Source organism: Protopterus annectens, chromosome 1.part0 (genome assembly GCF_019279795.1).
Source record: "Protopterus annectens isolate FY-2018-M chromosome 1.part0, PAN1.0, whole genome shotgun sequence".
Classification (NCBI taxonomy): Eukaryota; Metazoa; Chordata; order Ceratodontiformes; family Protopteridae; genus Protopterus; species Protopterus annectens.
This window is the reverse complement of record NC_056725.1, coordinates 1526884660-1526901710: the sequence shown is the minus strand read 5'-3', so window position 1 is coordinate 1526901710 and position 17051 is coordinate 1526884660. Positions and strand designations below refer to the sequence as shown.

Below are 17051 nucleotides of genomic sequence, written 5' to 3'. Positions count from 1 at the left end.
GTGAACAAGTACATTTTCATTCCTTATACCTCCTTACTCTCCCTTCTTCACTTACTTCCTTACTTCTATCAAATTCTCTTCCTGACTTTCTCTCTACATATACCATAAGTCTGTTTTTCCCTCCTTTCATATTGCAGTTCCTGTTTGCATTAGATTAACTTACCTTTAATTTCTCTACAAACTATCTAAAATTTCTCTAAGTATTAAATGATTGTCATATAGCTTGTATCAGTTCTTAACCAATGTTTTTATATTATGTCTAATTTGTTATAATTATTTAGACTGCAGATGTTTTTATTTTATTTTTAAAGATGGTAAAATATTGTTCTTAAAATGTTTTGTAATCATTTGGAGCTTTTCTCCTTGGCCTCTGCTGAAAATAGGCTTCTACCTATTTGGACGTTCCCATTAATCAAATGTCAATAAATAAATAGGTTCATACTAGGCTATCTGCCTTAGGGCATTTATAAGCCTAGCCAGAGTGTGTTTGGCTTTCGCCACCCATTTTAAATTAATTTTGCTATGCCCTTTTTCGAGGTTAGTATACTGTGCCTATGTCTAACAGTGACACAGAAGTGATACCCGGGGTAAACCTACGAACCCCCATCCACTCATCAAGACTCCTCTTGAAGAGAGTCAATGAGGGACTCTGCCTAACCTGGACTGGGATTTTATTCCAGAGTGAAGGGAGCCCCTGGGTTATGAATCTGTCTCTCCAGCATGTCCTATTTATTTCAGTGCTGAGGTTCAAGTCTCTCGAGCGTGTAGCTCGATGGGATTTGGATTTTCTGAGGTGCAGCATGTCCATTAATTCCGGGTTGGACATGGCTTTATACATCAGGCACTGATCACCTCTGAGCAGGCGGTATGCCACTGAGTAGAGCTGGAGTTTCTTTAACCGGGCAGCATATGGCATCTGTCTGAGCCCTTTGATCCTCTTGGTGAGGTACTTTTGGGGTCTTTCCAGTTGCTGCAGGTGTCTGGTAAGGTACATCCCAAAAGGGGCATTGTACTCAATTATGGGCCTGATGAGGGATGAGTAAAGAGGCACGATGACCTCCCCTGATCTAGATGTGAATCCCTTCATGATTAGGTGGGCTATATAAAATGTTTTTCTGACCACTATGGCCACGTGGTTGTCAAATGAGAGATTGCTATCAACTTGGGTCCCCAGGTCCCTAATTACTTCTTCCGTACTTAATGGATTACCACCTATGTGGTAATTTGTGGGCACTTTGTTTTTGTCAAAGGGGATGACTATACACTTTTTGGCATTTAGCTTGAGGCCATGGCTCTGGCACCAGTTGTATGTTTCTATGAGGCCCTTTTGGAGGATGCATGTGTTGGCTGGAGAGTCAGTTATAGCGCCCAGTTTGCAGTCATCTGCGAGCTTGGTCAGCCACAGTCCTTCTGTGTTGGCCTGTACCTCCAAGAAATATATACCGAACAAGAGAGGTCCCAGGACTGAGCCTTGTGGGATGCCACTTGTAACTGGTTTGGAGTCTGACATGGCTCCAGCAATTCTAACCATGTGGGTTCTGTCCTTGAGCCAGTTTGCAACCCATCTAGTGGTATAGGGGTTTATATTTAAGCTGGTGAGCTTATCTATAATGCCCGAGTGGGGTATTGTATCGAAGGCTTTTGCGAGGTCCAGGTAGGCTGTGTGGACCACCTTCCCCTCGTCAATGGCCTTGGTGACTGTTTCAAAGAAATCGACCAGGTTTAAGAGGCAGGATCTGCCCTTAACAAAGCCGAACTGGGTAGGATCCAGTGTCTGTAGGTCTCCAATATCTTTTTTTATGAGGTCCATGATGATCCTTTCCATAGCTTTGCAGACCAAGCTAGCCAGGCTTATGGGGCGATAGTTTCCAGGATCCGTTGAGGCACCACCTTTGTGGAGAGGGACCACTGTTGCTGTACGCCACTCTTTGGGTACATATCCTGTGGTAAGGCTGAGATTGAACAGTAGTTTTATGTTTGAGTTTAGCTCTTCTTGGAGTTCATGTAGGACGCAGCCCGGGACACCCTCTGGTCCCATTGATGCTGTGTTTTTTGCTTTGGAGAGGGCAGCTCTTACCTGAGCATCTGAGATGTCAGGGGGGCAGCACTCTGCTGGGATAGATATTTGCCCTTTTGGTGGGGGGGGGGGGTTGCGCTGAACCTGTCAGCTAGGATGTTGGCAATGTCTGTGGGTTCGGTGTATTTTTTGTCATTTTGGACTAATTCTGAGCATATCTGGGAATTCCCCCCAGGTTCCTAACATAACTAAAGAAAGCCTTGTGATTATCCTTAGTGTCCTGTGCAATTTTTCTCTCGAAGCTGGCCTTACACGATTTTATGAGTGCCCGTAGTTTTTTGCTAACACTGATCAGAGATGCCTTCCCTTTTTGGGATTTTGCTCTATCATGTAGTAGCTTCCTCCTTCTATTGTATAGTTTGTTTATGGCTGGGGTCCACCAGACAGGACGTCTGCCTTTGGGGGATTGGGTCTTGGTTTTATTTGGGATTGCATGATCCATGCATTCCTGAAGGTGTTCATAGAATGCGTTTATAAAGGATTCTGCGGTCTGGGCCGTATTTTCCACAGGCCTGGGGGCTTTGAAGGACTCCACCTCGGTTTTGAGGAGTGTGAAATTTGCTTTAGAGAAGTTTTTCACTGTGGTTTTCTGGGCAGGGGGTGGGGTCGGGATGTGAATATCCAGTGAGATTAGTTTATGGTCTGATCTTACCAGTGAGGGATACACTTCTGGTCTGGAGCATGGAGTCCCCATGTTGGTGATGATCAGGTCCAGTATGTTTTCCCCTCTTGTGGGAGTGGTAACAAGTTGTTCCATAGCATTTGAGTTTATAAATTCTAGGAACCTTTGAGCTAGGGTGTTGGAGCTAGAGTAATGCTCCCAGTCTATGTTTGGGTAGTTGAAGTCGCCCAATATAATGGTGTTTGGAGAGACCTTCATATTTTCCAGTGTTCTCAGGAAGGCCGAGTGGGGTTCCTGGGTTTGGGAGGGTGGTCTGTAGCAGGCTATAAACTGGAAGGCAGTTTTACCCACTGTTAGTTGCACATGGATAGTCTCTGATGCTTCATGCTGTGCCACCAACCTGGAGGTGTGGGTATCTTTGACAAATATTGATACTCCCCCTCCTTTTCTGGTTCGGTCCAAGATTTGGGGCCGAAAAGCATGGTATGAGGTATAACCTGGTAGTGCTGGGGTGCTCTCGGGAGCCCTGAACCAGGTTTCCGTTACTGCACAGATATCGATGTTCTCCATGCTAAGGAGAGTTTCGAGTGCATGCATCTTGAGGTTTAGACTTCTGGCATTGAATAGCATTACTCTTAGTTTCTTATCCCTTGTGATACCTATGGAGGTGGGTTTGTCTTTTGAGCCTTGCCTAAAAAAGGCACTATGGGGGTAGCAAGAGCCTTTGCCAGTATCCGAAAGCCCAGGGGTGACAGGTGCGAAGCACCGTGGCTTGTCGAGCATGTCATGAGAATAAAACTTGGAAAGGAATACCTCACATGACTAACTTTAATATTAAAACCTGCCTGACATTTAGGAATAAAGTTCAACCTATAAATCAGATTGCTCTTCCTGTTCTAACTTACAGCTTTGGTGTGATTGACTGGCTATAAAAATCACTGGATCAGTTGGACAAAAAAACAAGAAACTGCTTCATGCTTATCAAATAATATACGAAAAACAGTTCATAGCAAGATTATATATCCCTCCATCAGAAGAAGGCACATATCTATTCAAACTTGGCTATATGTATAGGTCTGCAATTGTGGGAGTGCATATTTGCAGACGTCATCAGATCCAAACATTGTGAAATTTCTAAACAGTTAAGACAATAAGTGTAACATGACACATTTCCACAGATTAGCATAAGCATTTTGGAAATGAGTGGGAATGGAAATCAAACCAGAAGTACTCAAAAATCAGGTGGAAAGAATATAAACAAACCGGAAGGAAGGAAAACCGGAAAGCTCACAATTATAGTGGTGTGTATGGAAAACTCCTAACCACAAGTTGATCATCACTTGACACATAAAAGGTTGGGGGAGAGGTGAATTTAAACTGAAAGATGAAATGTTAATAACGACAGGCAGACTACATACACACTAGTTTACAAAGTCTATAGAAAAAATAGGTGATACAGAACAATGCAGGTTCTATAGTGTAGAACAAAAATCAGTTGCACTTCTTGTTGCTGGGTACAATATGTTAGTGGTTGAGGGTCTGTATACTGAAAGGCACAGCCATGTGGCAAAATTTTTGGACCGAGAATTGTGCAAACACTACAAAATGGTGGTAGCTGAGAAACATTATAAACAAGAACCACAAGGAATAACTGAAAATGAAGTTATGATCATACTGGACTATCCAATACCAGCAGTTAAGAAATTAGAAAAAAATACAGTAGTCAAAGAAAAATGGACAAAAATATCATTAATCACTGAAATAGCTACACCCAGCAATTACAGTGCCCTGAATATAGGAGACCCAAATAAACTACTAGCAAATACAAGCAGAAGCTACAGCAATATGGTAAGGTAAGATCTCCCCTTAATTAACCTGTACTGCTCCATGCAAACTGATACAGGAGGCATATTTCTTTTAATTTCTCTTTGTTTTGCTTAAGCTACATTATGATTCTTACATTGATTATACATACTAGTCAGGCTGATTGGACTAGAATTGTTTAGTTCTGATGTGGTCAGTCTTTTGTGAATTGGTAGCTCTACAGCCTGTTGCTGTATGTCAGAGACGATCCCTACAATTCAGGGATGTGTCCATATGCAAATATTTTGTTTTAACATGATGGATTAAACATTAAAGAGTCTGTCGAAAAGATTACCAAAAATCTGACAGAATGATTAAAGTACAACATGAATTCAGATGATTAAGAAATAACACACAGCAACATTCTGAATGAAACCACAACAGCATCACCCATTCTGACCCTAAAGATGTTGCTCATATACTCACAGATAAATTTAGTCCCAGCTTCACACCAAAAAACAGTCACCAAAGTTTCACAAATTCCCTTGACCCTTCTGCCAAGATTATTTTGGAATGTGTCCTAGGTGCACTCTCCAAAGTTAAAAATACCACCTATGTACACCCTGACAATATATCTACTCACTTACTCAGCAACACCAAACACACTCTCTCCAAACCCCTGTTCAACTTAAAGCACAGCCACAAGGTTTATTCCTGAGGTATGCAAAATGGCTATCATTACACCGTGCCATAAAGGAGTCTCAACTTAAAGCCCAGCAGCTATAATCCCATCAGCCTAATAAGATTAATATGTAAAGCCATGGAATGTATTATATTAGAATTCATAAACATAAAAATAACTGGTCTAGAGCTTTAACAATGTGGTTTTGTCAAAGGCGAACTTGTGTGCATGTAATTTAGTAAACTTTTTCAAGAAAGTCACTGAAAATATACAGAGCAGCCATGCAGACTGCATAGCATAACTGGATCTGCCCAAGGCCTTTGACACTCTTCCTCATGCTGGAAATGTAAATAAATGTAAAAGTCTAAATGATGACCCTTATATTATAAGATGGATCACAGACTGGCTGACAGAGAGAATTCAGAAAGTAAAACGGTAACTAGTGGTGCTCTGTAGTGCTCAGTACTGGGACCCTTTCTGTTCAGCATCTACTTCTCATGTCTCCAAACTACTAACACATGCATATGACTAACTATCATTTATTTATTTACATTCATTTGTTTACTAGGAAAGTCTGACTAGGCCAGAAGCCCATTTTCAGTGGAGACCTGGGGAGAAAAGCTCCACAGAAATATAAGCAAAATACAATAATTAGATAATACAATAGTACACATATAGTAAGATGCAGAATATACATCATCTAGTTACAAAGAAGTATTCAATAGAGTTTTCTAGAAGATGCAGGTTCAAAAAGAAAAACACAAGCATTTCAGTAAGGATCACTGTGAGGAAAATAAAATTAGTACTGTGTACATATTAAATAATAGTTATGAACAAATGAGATTTCCATTTGGTGCAGAAGCAATGCCAGTTCTGGATAGATGTTTTAATAGTAGTTGTTTGAAACTGATAGATTCAGTTGTGTTTGGGAGGGTGTGGGGTAGAGAGTTCCATAATTTTACTATTTGATTTGAGAATATGGCTTCACCATTAGTGTTGTTAGCTTTGTTTACTGTGAGAAAGTTGCTGTCTGCAGATCTTAGACTTTGTGGGCATGAGCAGGGAACAAGTTCCTTGAGGGATGGGCAATTGTCAGGATAGAAGATGACACTGTGTCTGAATTTAAGTTGGCAGAGATGGAGAATGTTAAGTAGCTCAAGCCAATTTAATTCATGTAGAGTAATACAATGGTGGGTTTGGTGGGGAAGGCTGGCTGCAAAGCAGGCTATTTTGTTGAAGCAAGTTTTCAATTTGGTTAAGTCTGATCTTTTTACTGTGGTAAAGGGGGGGAAAGCATAAAGGAGTGTAGAGAGGAGGAAAGTTCTGGATAGGGCTAGCCAGATATTAGTGAGGAATGGCTTGTTTCTGTACAGTGAGCCAAGTTTGACATGAACTTTCTTAATAGTGATGGCTATGTGTTTGTCAAATCTGAGCTTTCTGTCGATTGTCACGCCAATGAGTTTTTTATGCTCAACTAGTTGGATGACTGTGTTATTTGCTGAGAGAATGAAGAAGGGGGGGGGGTCAGTGATTGTTTGCTACTCGTAAACAGCATTAACTGTGTCTTTTTGAGGTTGAGGATTAGTTGTGATTTGCTTAGATATGTTTCGATACCATTAAAAGCTTGTTGGGCTACAATTTGGAAGTCTGGGAAGGTATCTGCTGAGCAGATTAAAGGTGAATCGTATGCATACTGAACTACTTTAGTGTGTGTTGTTGACAAGGCTAGATCATTAGAGAAGATGGTGAAATGAAGGGGCCCTAGTATGGATCCTTGGGGGACTCCGGCTGAGACAGACAGAAGTGGTGAGAGTTCAGATTTCCATCGTACTGCTTGCTGTCTGTCAAAAAGTTAGTTTAGGAACCAGGACAGGGAAGTCTTTAATAGGTTTAGTGAGGCAAGAGTATTAAGGAGTTTCTGATGGGAGACAGTGTAGAACGCTTTTGACATGTCTAAGAACATTGATGCTGCTTGCTGGTTTGAATTTCTGAGTTGGTTGATGGGGTTAATGAAATTAATTAGGGCTGTGGTGTTGCTGTGTTTTAGTCTGTAACCGTGTTGGGAGGGAGAGATAAGGTTGTGAGTTAGCAGATATTGTAGTAATTGAGCATGTATATATATTTCCAGAATTTTGACACAGGGGGAAAAGATGGCTATGGGTCTGTAATTGTTTAATTCTGTTGATGTTCCTACTTTATGTAGTGGGGTGATATAGGAAATTTTCCATACTTTTGGGACATATTGTTCTGCTATAGACCTATTTACCAGAATGGAGATAGGCAGACCTATGGCATCGGCTAAAAGTTTGAGGTACTCATTGGGGAGTTGGTCAGCTGCTAAGGAAAAAGCTTTCATTTTCTTCAGCATTGTTCTTATGGAGTTAGCTTGGACAGGTTTGAGGTCAAAAGAGTTGCTGTTAGTTTCCACATTAGGTGGAAGAGATGGTGAGGTGGAATTGTTCTCTGTAACTAAGGAGATGATGGTGTTTATAAAGTAGGTGTTGAATCTGTGAGGCAATACTCACACTTTGGTTATTGGTTGTTGGATCTCGGGTTGTGGCTTTAACTGGGTGGAGGAGTGAGTTAATTGCCTGACAGAACTTTTTGGGATTGTTTTCATATTTGTTTTGCACAGATGTATAATATTTTTTTGTCTAGTTTGAGTTCTTTTTTTTTTTTATTGTGGAGCTGCTGGTATACTAACAGAGTTTTGTCTTTTGTTTTCTGGTACTGAAACCAGGTTTTTTTCCCATAGTTTTTGAAGTCTCATAGTTTCTTTTCATATCCAGGGCAATCTCTTATTTTTAACACATGTACAAGTTGGTCCTAAGCTATTTAGAATGGCTAGAAATGTGTTACTGAAGTATGTTATAGCCTGGTCGAGTTACAGATGATGGAGTGGTGTCCAGTTGCATTTACTGAGCATGTCTAAGAATGCTTTGTTGGAGAAGTTTTTGGTATTTAGTAAGATTTTTAAACTATGGTTCTGGGAGGGTTCAGCTGATGACAGATTAAGTAGTTAGGTCTATGGTCACTTAAATTATTTGGAAGGCATCTGGAGAGATAGTTGTGGGTGGTACTGTTAATAAGTGACCAGTCTAAGATAGATTCCCTTTTTCTATGTTTATCTATTCGAGTGGGAAACTGGATTGTTTAGGAGAAACCATGTAGATTTATGAAGGTGGAAGAGTCATCACCAGTACAAGTCTTCCAATCTAAGTTGAAGTCACCTGTGATAATAGTTTTGTGGGTGTAGGTTGAGGCTGTCCAGGCTATGAGTTCCTCAGTTGCAGTGGAAGTATTGTTGGGAGGTATGTTAGTGGCTATTATGGAAATATTTTTCTTTGGGTTGATTATTAGTTCAACAGATCGTAATGTACACACTGCTGAACTCAGGACTTGTAGTGGATTAGATAGGCAGAAATCATATAATAGTAACAGTGAAACACATACTTATGCAGTCAGCATTTCTCAAAATAACACTGCAGTAGGCAATAATTGGTTAGAACACATTTGAAGATAACACAGAACACACACTTATGCAGGACTGTAATATTAAGTAATACAGAGTAGCACTGATCAATAGAGGCTGAAAAAGCTTGCCAGCTGCCATCAGGGAACAAGCATTTCCAGCTCTGGCAACTTAAAACACTGCTTTAGTAAACTGAATATGTGCAATTGTAGCTTCTACAAATAACTAGGGAAAGGATACTGTAGGCAAGTACACAAAACAGTCAAAACCAATTAAGGAGCATTACATTACACAAGTCTCTAGCCAGAATCCATTATAAGTATAACAGTATATTTAACATCAAATAGTTGATGTAGTAAATGCAGTCGCTGCTTCAGTTAGTCCCTTCGACCATTGTAAGCATAACAGCATATATAACAGCAAACAGTTTCTGTAGTAAAAGCAGTCGGTTAGTTCCCTAGACTACACAAAGTTAGCGAAGTACGTCACTTGGAAAGCATAAAAATACCTATTGACCCAGGTGCACAACAAGTACTTGAGAATTGCTTAAACAATTGCAGGCACTTACTGGTGGGCGTGCACACTGAAAAGGGGCTGGAGAGAGCTTCCTCACCACGAGCAGGCCAAAAATAACTATTTCAAAATGGCACCACTCAAGAAGACCCACTAATATAGACTAGTTAATGTGCATGGGGGAGGGGGGAGTTAGAGGAGGGAGATACAAAATGGGGGAAGGTAGAACCATAAAAAGCAGGTAGAGGGGTGTCCTGCCCCCTCACAGAAGAGTGCAAAGAAAAACAATCAGTATGAGAAGTGGAAGCCTTGGAGCTGTAAGGTAAGTTAATGCAGAAAGGTAGGAGTATAAGCAGATAGTTGCAGAAACACTACTTTTATGGCCTTGGTGTGTAAGTAAATCAACAAAGGAAGGCAAATCTTTCTGGGGACAAAATACACAAAGTAAATGGTACTGGCCTTATTTTAAAGGAATTCTAAAGGGGAAGCAGATTTATTTGGGACAAGATACAGCATGTATATTGCTAGTTGCGCCACCTAGAGGCAAGAGACAAGGCTATAGTTGACTGGGGGGGGGGGGGCTTGCGATGTGCACACAGGCCAAAACAATGTTTAAAAAATAACTACTTAAAGTACCAAATTTGCTATAACAAGAAATGTAAACATTCAGTCACAATATTTAAAATATAACTATTAAAGGACCAAATTTGCTGATAATAAGAACTGTAAACATCCAGTCACCTATGCAGACGTATCTGGTGGATATCCTTATTAAAAAGTGTTATTCTTGGCTTGCAATAACTGCAGGGAGAAACCACACCATAGCAGTGGTTTTATTTGGCAAAGTTGCAGTTGCTGAGGGGAGAGAATACGAGCTGCGATGATACAGGCAGACCAAGTGTGTTATGCAGACTTGTCTGGTGGGTATCCTTACTAAAAAGTATTATTTTTGGTTTGCAATAACTGTAGGGAGAAACCAGACCATAGCAGTGGTTTTATTTGGAACGATGCAGTTGCTGGGGGGACCGAGCTGCAATGATACAGGCAGACGAAGTGTGTTGTGGGCATGCACACTGAAAAGGGTCTGAGGAAAGCTTCCTCACCACAAGCAGGCCAAAAACTTATTAAACTAAATTTGCTCATGACTGCAAACTGGGCATTACAATTTGATTAGCATCTGATACTATATTACTACAGTAGTGGCTAAACTTCGGAAAAAAAGGCTGTATTAGAAATTAGCTTAAATTAAATGTAAAACAAAAAGTGTTGCACTGTCATAGACAGCACCCCATTCCAGACTGATAGAGTTGTCAGAGATCTTTGTATCTTCATAGAAAAGTCCTGATCCTTTGACCACCATGTGGCCACAGCTGTCAGTTACATGTAACCCTATCAGATAAAGGTATTTCATCTAGGTCAAAAGAAGTTATCATTCCTTTAAGGTCTGCCTTATCAAACTAACTGTAGAATATAAAGCCCCTTTTACTGTCTATCTATCCACAAACATTACACAGGTCGACACACCCCTAAAGTTCCTAATTAAAATGATTACCAGCCTAAAGACCCTCAGAGGACATGATTAAAGCTCTATCCATATACTATGCTTCTTACAGATTCCTGTGCAATGGCTTGCGTCTATCATTTTGTGCTACTTTAAGGATCCAACACTCCTTGATCTCCTATACATTCACAAAACAAAAGGCTCTGCAAACACTAGGACAAAGGACATGAATCTCCATCAATGAAGCAATAAGACACAGCTCAGTTACAGATGTATTATTACTCAAAACTTCCTCATCTATGTAATAACCTTCTGTTAAATGTAATACTTTTATGGCGAACCTTAATGATTGGATGGACACCCCTAAATTTATCCTAGGCAGGATCTTGTTTTCACTACTGAAGGCAAGCGGCACCCTATGAGGGTGGATACTGGCAAGGTGATTAAGGTCCATGAACTGGTTGTGCCTTGTAAACTCGATGAATCTATAAAGGTAGTTATGTTTTCTGCAGTTCTGTTTCAGGAGACTAACAGTGAAAAGGAGGACATGAGCAGAGTTTGTGAGAGCAGTTCGGGCAAGTAGCTGGAGTGGACTAGAAGTTGGACAGAATGTAAGATGTGCAGCCAGGAAAAGAGATAATGAAGAGAAAAAAATAAGGTGGAGGAACAAAGGGCAAAGAACTGTGACAAGTAATGAAGGGGGAGGCAGAAGCAACGTACACAGAGTCATCAGAAGGAAGTAGGGGGAACGCAGCAGGATGACACACAAAAAGGAATAGGAGGGAAGGAAGTCAAGAATTAAAAAAGTAGATAAGGATTTTGGAAAGAGCACAAGAGGGTAGAAAATGACTCAGGTGTAGTACAGGAAGGGGGGAATTACCAGAATTATTCAGAAGCAGATCTCTCAGCTGTCCCCATTTTGGAGGAATATTCCTATTTTCAGGCTTCATTTACTGCTGCACAGGTTGTCCTTATTTCTGGAGTTATGACCATATTCTCAGGCTTGATTTAAATCTTCACAAAATTTTCTGAATCTTCCTCATGGCATGTGATATTTGAAGCTATCTAGTACTCACAGAACCAAACTACATGACTAATATTCTACTGGCAACAATAATTTAAAGAAAGAGAACACACATCTCTCTTTTTCTGAAGCAAAAATAAATTACCTTGTGTGGTAGAATTTTGTAATCCAGTTTATTAAATCTATATATTTCCACTGTCTCTTTGTTATATACTTACATTTTCCATCGTCTTTGTTACTTCTGCTTTTTAAACATTTTTTTTTCTGAGTAGTGTCTCACATTCCTTCTTAGATATGGGAAGAGTTATGTGTTATTTCACATTTACATTTAATTAGACGTCCAAATTTTTAGCTGGCTGTAACTACTTTTCAAGGACCTCTTTCCTTTTTCATGCCTACAAATTGGGAGGCAAGGTGAGAAGGAATGTGGTGGTGCAGCTGGAGGAAAGTCTTCAGTAGGATAAACAGAAACATGGAGCAGGAAGTGAGGGGGAGCCTGTACGGAGCAGGTAAGAGGGTTTTGATGGCTGCAGACTCAGTAACTAAGGAGATTAGCTGTCATGACAGGGCATACAGAAGAGATGACACTGTAGTGAATCCAGTGTTAGGGCATAGTCTTAGTAAAACATAATGAGATGACAATAGTCGGCAATATATGGCGTGGTGCACTCCTGTTGTTGTGCAATTAGGCACCAACAACCTATTAGAGGGCAAAGTCAGGAGATAATAACTATGCCCAGGGAGTTGGCAGAGGTGCTGGCATACTAGAGGATTTGAGGTAACTTTCTCAGATGTATCACCTGTTCTGGGGATTTGAGGTAACATTCTCAGATGTATTACCTGTTTAACAGTCAGCTTTACAGCTAGATTTATGGTTATGGTTAGGTTACAGCAGAACTACTTTGACTAGCTGCATACACACCTTTTGTATATTTGCACCGAATTTGTCTTTTGATGACATCTTTATCAATTTAATGAGCTTTCAACATTGTGAATTCAGTTATATTGTTTTCATTTAAATAGTTTCTCATTAACTGCAACAAAACAGTCAAAACAAACAAGCAAGCATGATACAAAGCAAAAGAAAAAAATCAAATTTTTAATTTGATATGAGGTCATAATGAGACTATATTTTAATTTGGCTTGAAGCTTACTAAACTGAAAAAAAAAAGAAGATTATTTAAACTAAAACACATTTACATATACAAAGTGCATATTATGTCTCACCTGGCTAAAAATCCCTTTAACACAATGAAAATGTAGACATGTAGACACCCATTTTCACTTTCCCACTTCTAAGCTTTCTGTCTCTGATTTTACTTATACCAGCAAACTTTTTGAATCAAATATTGCATGGTGGACATCCTTCTTTGAAAATTAAACAAACATTATATTCAATTTATTCTGTGGTAATATAGCATCATTACCCTTCAAAAAACGAAGTGAATCTTCCATGTCGTTTCCCACCTCCTAAACACAACATAGTCAAAAGTTACAGTACAAAATATTGTGCACTGTAAACAATTCTAGTGTTACAAACATCAATATTATAAATATTATTTTGCTGATATTTATTGCCTAACACATTAGCTACTATGACTATATATGTGACTGCTACAATTGTATATAGGACTGCTTTTATTGTTCTCTCTTATGTTAACTGTAGCTCTTTATTTTTGTTTGTTTGTTTTGAAAAAAAACATTTTTTCCACACCTTTTTCATGCAAACTGCTACTGTTACTCTGTTTTATTTTGGTATCCACATTTACTTTATTAATTTGTATATCATTCACTGTCGTACACTTTTGGGATGAGGCTGAATTATATCCTTTGGGATGAGTCCACTTAGAATAGAGCCACTACCTCACATATCAAATAGTAAATAAATACAATAAAAAGCCATTACAGTTTCCATTTATTAAAAAAGCCATACCCATTTTTAAGAGGAGCACTAAAATAACAAACTAGCAAATGTGCTTCTACTATGAAACACCAACTTCCTGAAAACCGATGTTCAGAAAGGACAAAAAAATGCCCAAAGGGTGAAAAACATATCGTTAGTTGTTTTTGGAAGTGGGCAAGCCAGCCTGCACCCTCTAATGTGTGTGTGGGGGGGTAAGCCCCATACCCCTCAAAACTTTTATATACCCAACTTCACGGTTATACCAAGTAAAAGAAGGGATAACTCCCTAAACAAATAAATCATTATGTACACTTAGAAACCGCACCAGTATAGTAAACAACATTTGGCATTATGCAATTCATCTTTCTATGGACTATTGATACTCGCGCATTTTCACTTCAAGTACGTATACTGGAGCCAATAAATGTCATACAGTCTGAACTCACCTTTGTCTACTACAAAACAATTCCTTTAGCCTTTGGCAGGAAAGGCTAATTAAGGTCTGTCATTCCTAAAAATCATACCTCTCAACTTCTTTGCTTAAGAATTTTGAATAAAGCCAAAAGAAATGAGGGAACAAGGGGCTAAAATCAGGGATATTTTTAATGACTCTAATTTGCTTTAAAACATTAACTGAACAGCAAGTGTTGTATCAACATGCATTATCTCAGTAATAAGAAGTAATTAAGTCTAATTTCTGTCATTAACTACTGACTATAGTCATAAGTGTTTTACCAGAAAAATCAAACTTTTACAAGGGGGGCATGACAAAAATTTGAGGCAAAATGAGGGTTGTTCTGCAAAATTATGGACAGCTGAGAGGTCTTGGTGGCATTATGCCTTTTACATTCTAACAGCTTTTGCAAGAAGCACATTCAGAAAGCATATTTCATATAAGAAACCGTATGCACTGCATGCCTAGTTCCAGTGGCAAATTTGTTTGACTGAATGACATTAGTCAGATGGCATCATTTACACACATATGGCTTACCAGTCTTTAATGATATTAATGCAGTTATGAATTAATTACTTATATCCATAACTGCTGACACAAACCTATATACATATATATACATATATATATATATATATATATGCATATATATATATATATATATATATATATATATATATATATATATATATATATATATATATATATATGCATATATACATATATATATATATATATATATACATATACATATATATATATATATATATATATATATATATATATATGTAGAATCCACAAAATGACGAGCCGTGGTAGTGCGCGTTCCAAGAATAAATGTGTGTACCAATCCAGGCAAAGATGAAGTGCTTACAAAGTCCTGCCAAAGCACTTTCGTACATCAAAGGCTACAAGCTCATTACCAACCACTTGTCGGAATAAAGATAGATATAGTAGCTGCAACAGTCTGTTTAGACCAACCTCAGTGTACCTTGTGTTTAGGCTGTAGTCCACTATCAAACCATGAATACTTCTAGGCGAGCTGCTTCCTTACACACATCCAATCTCCATAAGAGACAAACACCATTCGGTTCCTTAAACTCTGTTATACCATATAAACTGTTAGCAGACTGCTTCCTTGTACAAATCCAGCATCAGTAAAAGAAAAACCATTCGGTTCAACCTTCTTTATTCATGTGTGAGCGCTTTCACGGCAATACAGAGCCGCTTCATCAGACAAACAACAATGCTCTGTAAGAGCTCCAATTTTTAAAAAATACATTGGAGGAAGTCACTCCTACTAACTTCCTGGTATGCTGTGCTAAAGCATTTAAAGTGACAGTGCAATAATAAAATCAGATGATAATATAAAATCAAATAATTCATAATAGCAATGTTATAAATACAAATAGGACTCAAAGAAACTTCATTTTAACAACACATAACACCATTGTTACGAAGCCAACGTGTTATACAGATCACACTTAGATTAAAACTTCTTACGAATAACATACTCAAGCTAACATAATGTCTATGCGACAAAGCACATCGAAATAGCTCTTCTCATATACAAATCCAAAAGGTCAAATTCGAATAATGTACAAGACACATGCAAAAAAGCAACGTCCATATTAGCGGCAGAACCAACTGCATGTTCAAAATGCTGATATAAAACCATTATGGAGGGGGGGGGGGGGGAAGAAATAGACAATGTAAATCCTAAGTGTGGGTGTGTCCATGAAACACAAAAACATACCCTGACATGTATACAGATAAACTATAGAATATACAACTAAAAATTAAAAATTATAATAAACCAAAAATTATTTAAAATGCATATAAAATAACTATAGTCTGTGTATATGAAAATCTGTTAACAAATCTACAAAGCAACCTAAATAAATATATTGAACTGAATCTAAGATCAGAACAAGATAGAGTTTCTATCTCGGTTAATGGAGATTGTTCTAAATCACAACATCTTTCTATTTGGGAATACCTGTTATAAGCAAGTAAAAGGGGTCGCCATGGGCACTAGCTGTGCCAACAGCTATGCCAACTTGGTCATGGCGACCTTTGAAGAAGCACACATCATTAACGAACCTTATATATTATTTTATAAAAGGTTTGTGGACGACTTGCTATTTTTATGGGGAGGTACTGTTGATCAATTACATGTATTCCATAATAAGCTGAATTCCAGCAGTTCTTTTTTAAAATTTACCATGAATTTTAGTATTGAGTCCATTGACTTTCTGGATGTAACCATTTACAAGCAAGGCAATAGCATTAATACGAAGATACATCGGAAACCCTGCTATAAGCCTTCTTTTCTTCACAGAGACAGCATGCACCCTCCACATATTTTTCAGAACATCATAAAGGGACAAGCTATGAGAATATCTAGGCTTTCCACTACGAATGTCGACTATCAGCAAGGGTTGAATGAGCTAAGTGATGGCCTTCTGGCACGAGCTTATTCTGAAGAAGAAATCCAGAAAGTATATACAGAAATGCAATATCTCAGACAGAATAGAGCAAAACCATACTTGTTGGGTGGTGAAAGTAGAAGACCTCCAGATTCCATTGCCAATAGTTTTATTGGCTTTGTTATGCCTTATGGAATAGGCTGTAACATGCTACGAACTTTAATCAACAAGCACTGGAATATTCTTACCGCCAATGAGAGCATTACCAGATTAGTGGGCCATACTCCATCCTTTGTTTTCAGCAATATGTTGAGTCTGAAAAGGCTGCTATGCAACAGTAAAGGCCCGGGGCTTCAAGAAAGGTCAGGTTTTGAAACAACGAATAAATGTGGCAGATGTGCACAATGCCAATATGTAGATGAATCTCACTACTATAGGCATCCTGTTTCAGGTCACCTTTGGACATTAAATCAGAATAGTGACTGTAACACCAGAAACATTGTTTATATTGCACACTGTACCTACTGTTTTTCATTTTATGTTGGCAAAACCAACAGGTCCCTTAGAGAAC

At 38.7% G+C, this 17051-nt stretch overlaps 1 protein-coding gene across 3 annotated transcripts in view; it reads right to left on the bottom strand.

Annotated features, from left to right (window-relative positions):
- The window catches only part of LOC122798752 (hyaluronidase-1-like), a 519492-nt gene that overhangs the window by 460335 nt on the left and 42106 nt on the right, over nt 1–17051 (bottom strand). The window contains exon 1 of one of the 3 annotated variants that reach the window (XM_044067866.1): nt 9225–9278. The exons of the other annotated variants lie outside the window; for them this stretch is intronic. The gene's annotated coding sequence lies outside the window, so the exon portion shown is untranslated. Of the gene's footprint in view, nt 1–9224; nt 9279–17051 lie in introns of those variants that run through there. 3 annotated transcript variants of the gene reach the window in all.